Genomic DNA, 6000 nt, shown 5'->3' with positions numbered 1-6000 from the left:
GAGCAAGCCCTTAATGCAGGAGGCTCAGGGTCACCTCCAGCCAGTGGAGGAACATCACGGGGGCCTGGCAGCCCTGTTTTCCCTGGATTGAGTGGCTGGGGGTGGCCATGGCTGTGGTGGATCTTGCTTTGCATGGGCATGTCTGCAGGGATGTCAATCTTCCTAACATATCCCCGTCGTTACCACCCTGGCCCCAAGCGACTGCTTTGGGTGGGAGGAAGAGGCCTGGCTAGGAGATATGTCCCACAAGGGACGGGGGAGCACCGTAGCCCTGTGGAAGATGCAGATGGGGACAGCACTGGTTCTGGTGGTGCAGTGTCCAGCCAATGCTGGTGGTGGTGGTTCCGGTCCCAGTACAGTGTCCAGCCCAGGCTATGCTGGTGCTGGTCACTGGCAGTGCAGTGTAGTGCACCAGTCCCTTGCCGGTGGTGCTAGAGCTGGTCCTGGCCCCAGAGGACTGGGGTAAAATAAAATAGGCCAGCACTGCTGGGGCTGACACCACTGCCAGCTCGGGGCAGTGCCAGCCCCATGCTGGTGACACTGCCAGCCCCAGTGCAACGCAATGCCCAGCCTCAGGCAGATGTGCTGGTGCTGGTCTTGGTCCCCACAGCGCAGTGTCCAGCTCTGCGCTGAAGGTGCCGGTGACAGTCCCAGGCCCAGTGGGACGGTCTTGGTGAGACCGTCCCAGGACCAGTCTGCTGGTCCTGGTCAAAGCGCAACACCTGGCCCCGTGCAGACAGTGCCAGTGCTGGTCCCAGTCCCTGGGCAGTGCAGAGCTCAGCCACATACTGGTGGTGCTGGTCCCAGTGCCCAGGCCATGCAGTGCCCGGACACATACTGGTGGTGCTGGTCCCAGTGCCCAGGCCATGCAGTGCCCGGCCACATACTGGTGGTGCTGGTCCCAGTGCCCAGGCCATGCAGTGCCCGGCCACGTACTGGTGGTGCTGGTCCCAGTGCCCAGGCCATGCAGTGCCCGGCCACATACTGGTGGTGCTGGTCCCAGTGCCCAGGCCATGCAGTGCCCGGACACATACTGGTGGTGCTGGTCCCAGTGCCCAGGCCATGCAGTGCCCGGCCACATACTGGTGGTGCTGGTCCCAGTGCCCAGGCCATGCAGTGCCCGGCCACATACTGGTGGTGCTGGTCCCAGTGCCCAGGCCATGCAGTGCCCAGCCACATACTGGCGGTGCTGGTCCCAGTCCCCGGGCTGCGCAGTCCCCAGCCCCACGCTGGTGATGCCAGTGCCGGTCCCAGCAGCGCAGAGACGAGCCTTGCCCCAGTCCCCGTCCTGCCAATGCCCCTGGCCGTGCCGGCGCTGCCGGCGCCGCTCCCAGGGCGGTGCCGTGCCCAACCCCACGCCGCTGCCGGGTACCGGGTACCGGGTGCCGGGTTGCCGGTGGCGGCGGGGCGGGCCCGGGGCGGGCCCGGGCGGGCGGGGGCGGCCCGCGGGTGATGTCAGGCTGATGCTGTCGGTGCGGCGCGCGGTGCATTGTGGGCGAATCCCGGCCGCCCGCCGCGGCTCCGAGGGGGAGGATGCTCCGGGGGCCGGCCCGCCCCACAGCCGCAGCCGCAGCGCGCCGGGCCGGCGGCACCGAGCCCGGCGAACCGCACTGAGGGGCCCGGGGCATGCGCTGCCCACGCCGGCCGCAGCGGGAGGCGCCGGCGGCGGCGGGGCCAGGTGAGACGGGACGGGACGGGCCGCGGCGGCCGTTGGGGCCGTTGTCAGGGGAGGGGGCGCCCCGCCGGCGGCGGGGGAGGTGCGGAGCCGCGGGGCCGCAGCGGGCCGGGCCGGGCCGCTCCTCTCCGGGGCTGCACGCAGGGCACTGTGGGAGCTGTAGTTCGCAGCTCCGCCCAGTGCCGCCCGCGAAAGGGGAAGCGTCCCGCGCGGGGGACTCGGTTTCCCAGCATGCGCGTGGGGCTGGGCGGGACCGAAGCGGAGTGACGGGCGGGTACCGCCAATGAGGAGGCGGGCTGGGGTGGGGCGAACCATCTGCCGAGGTGGGGGGGGGGGAGCCGGCGTGCCGGCAGCTGCAGTGCAGGGGCGGACGCGGCCACCTCCTCGGCGGGGGGAGGCGGGGCCGCCCGAGGTGAGGGGCAGAACCGGGGGGGCACCGGGGCGGCGGCGGCTTCCCTTCCCCTCCGCCTCCTGCCCGGGCCGGCGGGTGCCGGGGCTTGGAGCTCGGGGCTCGGGCGGGGGGTGCCCGCCGAGGGAGGGGCGGGCGGTGGCCTCGCAGGGGCGCGGGCGACGGCGTCGTCGTGTGGGGCGCGGCGGGCGGCCTGAGCGGGGGGTGCCCCGGCCCCGCCGCGCCATGACAGGCTCCGCCGAGGCGGGAGCGGCCCCGCCGGGTGCTGCCAGGTGGCTCCGTCGCCCGCCCGGCCCCAGGTGCCGTCGGGGTGGGGGCTGAGGTGCGAAGGCAGCCGGCGGCCCTGTGAGGGGTGGCCGGGGCCCTGTCAGGGGGTGTGGGTTCATCCCAGCTGTCGCCGGGGCGAGGGGACCAGCATCCTCCCAGCCACCACTGGGCACCTGCTTAACCAAATGCTGGAAAGCCAGCCCGTTTTGTAGGGGCTTTTTGGGGAGGGGGGCGTTTTCATTGTGTTATATTTTGGGGTAATGTGTCGGTGCTCGGGTCTGAGGCGGGAGGCCGGAGAGTTTCCCCTCGTTGGCTTTCGCGGGGTGGGAGATTGTGCTCCTGTGTGCGTTGCTGTGTCTTCTGCGGCTCCTTAGCTTGAAGTCTCCTGCCATTGTGTCTTTATTGCTCGTGGTGCCCAAGTTTGTGTTTGGTGAATGTGACTGTAGTCATTGTGCTTTCCCTGTCTACCTGGAGAGGAGGTATCCAGGAAGCTGGGTCTGACCCACTGAGAACTTTCAAGATGAACACCATGACCTTGAAGTGCATCTTGTATTTAGCGAGGAACCAGTATGCTATGAGAATCGCCAGAGTGATGCTGCCACTCCATCAGTGTTGCTGAACTACTCGCGTGCCAAGTTCAAGACCCCCTGTGTTTTTCTGAGGGCCGGGGATTTCAATACCTGTTGGTATCATGTTTCTGAGCAGTCCAAACCAGCTGCATATTAAAATCTTTCTTCTATATTTTTTAATTTCCTTAGGCTTGCAAGGAGGAAATATAGACAATTTGATTGATAGAAGGAAAGGTTTCCTATTTTTACCATTGCACATGAATTTTCTTTATATTCCTTGTACTGTCACTGAAAATGCTACCTTTTAGCAAAAAACTTCTCAGTGAGTCACAACAGAGATATTCAGCCGGAGAACTTTTTCTTTCTATGAGTGAAATTTAACCTTGTGTTGTGTGTGAGACAGGGTGTGCTAATGCTCCCTCAACACTAATGCTTATAGGTGCTGTGCTAAGGTGCGATGACTAAAGAGCAGTATGTATCAGAACTGCCTCACTAGTAGTTATTCACCACATTTCAGTGTTTCAGCTTCTTTTGAGACTCTCAGTGTAAGAGGGGTAGGTTAGGAATTATGTGTTAATGTTTTGGCTTTTTTTCCGTTGTGTGCCAGTGATCATCCAGTTCATAACAAGCATTCTCATGCTGATGTATGTGGGATCAGAAACTATTGAGATGCGATGCTCATGAATGGTGTATGTGGTGTCTGCTGCTGTTTCTTTTGTGTTCTGTGTGCTTTTGTATGCTTTATGATAATCTTATTCCTTCAGGAATGGGCAAAGTTCCTCTTCTCTGACTGGCAAAGAAAAACACTGGAATTATCATTCCCTTGTAGGACAATTTTATCGGAATCAGTCTCGGGGACACCTACGTAAACTTTTTTTCTTGAAATAGTTAGCAAGAGGAAAGTCAGATCGCCATCAATGCTCTTGGTCCTCCAGAAAGGAGTGTCTCTGGTGTTAGGAAATCTATTTCACCAGCTCCCAGGGTTCATGCTAATGCAGTGGCGCTTGTGGCCCATGTGTGGATTTCCTTCCCCTTCCCTCTCCATCCCAACCCCAATGTTTGGTGGCAAAGGCAAGTGTACCTATGCACCGCAACAGGCAGCATGGAGCCCTCCTCTGATGGAAGCAGTTGGTACTCATTCTTTTCCAAAGCAGGAGTGATCAGACAGATCCAGGAAGAGCCGAATCCCTCCTCCTTTTTTATCTTTAGTGCTGGGATCCCTTCATGCTGTTTCTTGCCCTCTCTTGCAGAAAGATTGACACGTCACTTTATAGCTTATTAGGTAGCCCACTACTCTCTTGTGGGTCTTGCTGTGGGCCATCCCTTCAACTGCGTCCTGTCAGTTTTCTGCCTTGGTCTTATTTATGTATGTATCAATGTCCAGATAAACTCTGCAGAAGTGGCTTCCCATCCTGGGAAGGTCCTAGATTAGAATAATTTGCCAGAGCTCCATAATGACCTTCCAATAACATTGTTTCACTTTGAAAACAGCAGAAGACAGAAAATAGAGCCTTACAGAGGATTATGTCTCTACAAAGTCCTCAAGGGCTTTGTAAACTGTTCCCTCGTTTTTAAGGGTTTGCTGGCTTTGTTGATATCTTCTTTGACTGTTGCAAGGCACAGCCCAGTATTTGCCAGAGTGATTGTGGAAGCATTTGCTAAAAGGGTGTTTAAGCACTGCTAGTTCACTGAGTAAGATACAGAATGGGCATGACGAGTGCTTCCCTCCCCTTCTTCCATGAAAAATAACCAGAAAGTGGGTATTCCTCTGAAACATCCTGAAATCCCCCTAATTGTCATTGTGGGTCACCGTCCACTTGGAATAAATGTTAAGATTGCTTTGAGAGAAAGCAATAAGGAAGGCCAGCTATGAGGCCTCCCCACCTAGGGCAGAAGAGGAATGGGAGAATTTGTAGGACGTTTATCGAAGCATTGGGAAGGAGAGGTGGGAGGTGAGGGAGATGGGTGTGATTTTTACACCATGTGTCTGGACCCGAATTGAGACTCCCTTGCCTTTACGAGTCTTACCAGCTACAAACTGGGCAATGGCAGTCCTCTTGTGTCATGTAGGACCAACTCTTGGTCTTCTCCACAACAGTGCCCACATGCAACCTGTGTATCACACTGTTGAGACCCACGACAGTTATCCCAGAAAATATGGGAAGTAATCTAGCAATAGTGATGTGACTTAGAACTCAATGTATCAAGTGTTTTTTCACATGAACTTTTCTGTTTTTTGGAGACCAGCAGATACATCAATGTATTAGACTTGACGGGGGGTGGGGGGGGGAGAGAAATTTTCACACTAGCTTTTTTCATTAGACTCAAAATCCCTTTTGGTCTTACCCAGTTCCACACTATTTCTCATCAAGTCTTCTTCACTACTCAAGGGAAACATGGGAAAGGGTCTGTTTTGTGGTTGAGACGATGTTGACAGCATGATGGACTGTAGATGTAATCAAATACGATGTGCTTGGAAACCCTTTCCTTTTGGTGTCAAGCCGTATCATCTTTAATTTGGTAACAATATGAAAGGAACAAACTGCGGATCATGGGCTGACTCCAGCCGTATAGGCGCAACAGGGAGCAGAGAGAATGCTTGTGGGCGCAGATTTCCTCTTCTCTGGAGAAGCGGGGCAGCCTAGCCTTAAGAAAGAGATTTAGTCTCAGCTGTGACAGATGGAAGTGGATTCCTCGCTGTCCGTGCGACAGTAAATATTAGGAGGCTCACCATCAGCCTGGAGGCTGTCTGTGTAGAAAGCTTTGGTGGCCTACCAATCAGATATGAAAAGATTGCAAAAGGGATAAGGAGAAGTTGATGTCTAGTGAAAAGGTTTTGTTTATAGGATTATAAACCCAACTGCTCAGGCCAAAACCCCGTATTGCTCCAGTCCTATTTCTACCAGTGGCCAAGAGATGATGCTTAAGGAAAGGCTAAGAGGACGCGTGTAACATGCTTGCCCAGTTACACCGTTCTTGCTGTTGCAGTCTGCGGTTTTTCAGTCTTTTTATTTGTTAGCCTGAATAATTTTGTATGTACACAGGGTGTGTCATTCGACTGGTAACAGCACTCTGTTGTG

The 6000-nt window shown here is 56.4% G+C and overlaps 1 protein-coding gene across 1 annotated transcript in view; it reads left to right on the top strand.

Annotated features, from left to right (window-relative positions):
* Positions 1-1497: 1497 nt before the first annotated feature.
* TTBK1 (tau tubulin kinase 1) overlaps positions 1498-6000 on the top strand; it is a 119937-nt gene continuing 115434 nt past the window's right edge. The window contains exon 1 of the mRNA XM_063328019.1: positions 1498-1678. The gene's annotated coding sequence lies outside the window, so the exon portion shown is untranslated. The remainder of the gene's footprint in view (positions 1679-6000) is intronic.

This window comes from Chroicocephalus ridibundus, chromosome 3 (assembly GCF_963924245.1).
Source record: "Chroicocephalus ridibundus chromosome 3, bChrRid1.1, whole genome shotgun sequence".
Classification (NCBI taxonomy): domain Eukaryota; kingdom Metazoa; phylum Chordata; class Aves; order Charadriiformes; family Laridae; genus Chroicocephalus; species Chroicocephalus ridibundus.
This window is presented reverse-complemented; position numbering and strand designations above follow the sequence as displayed.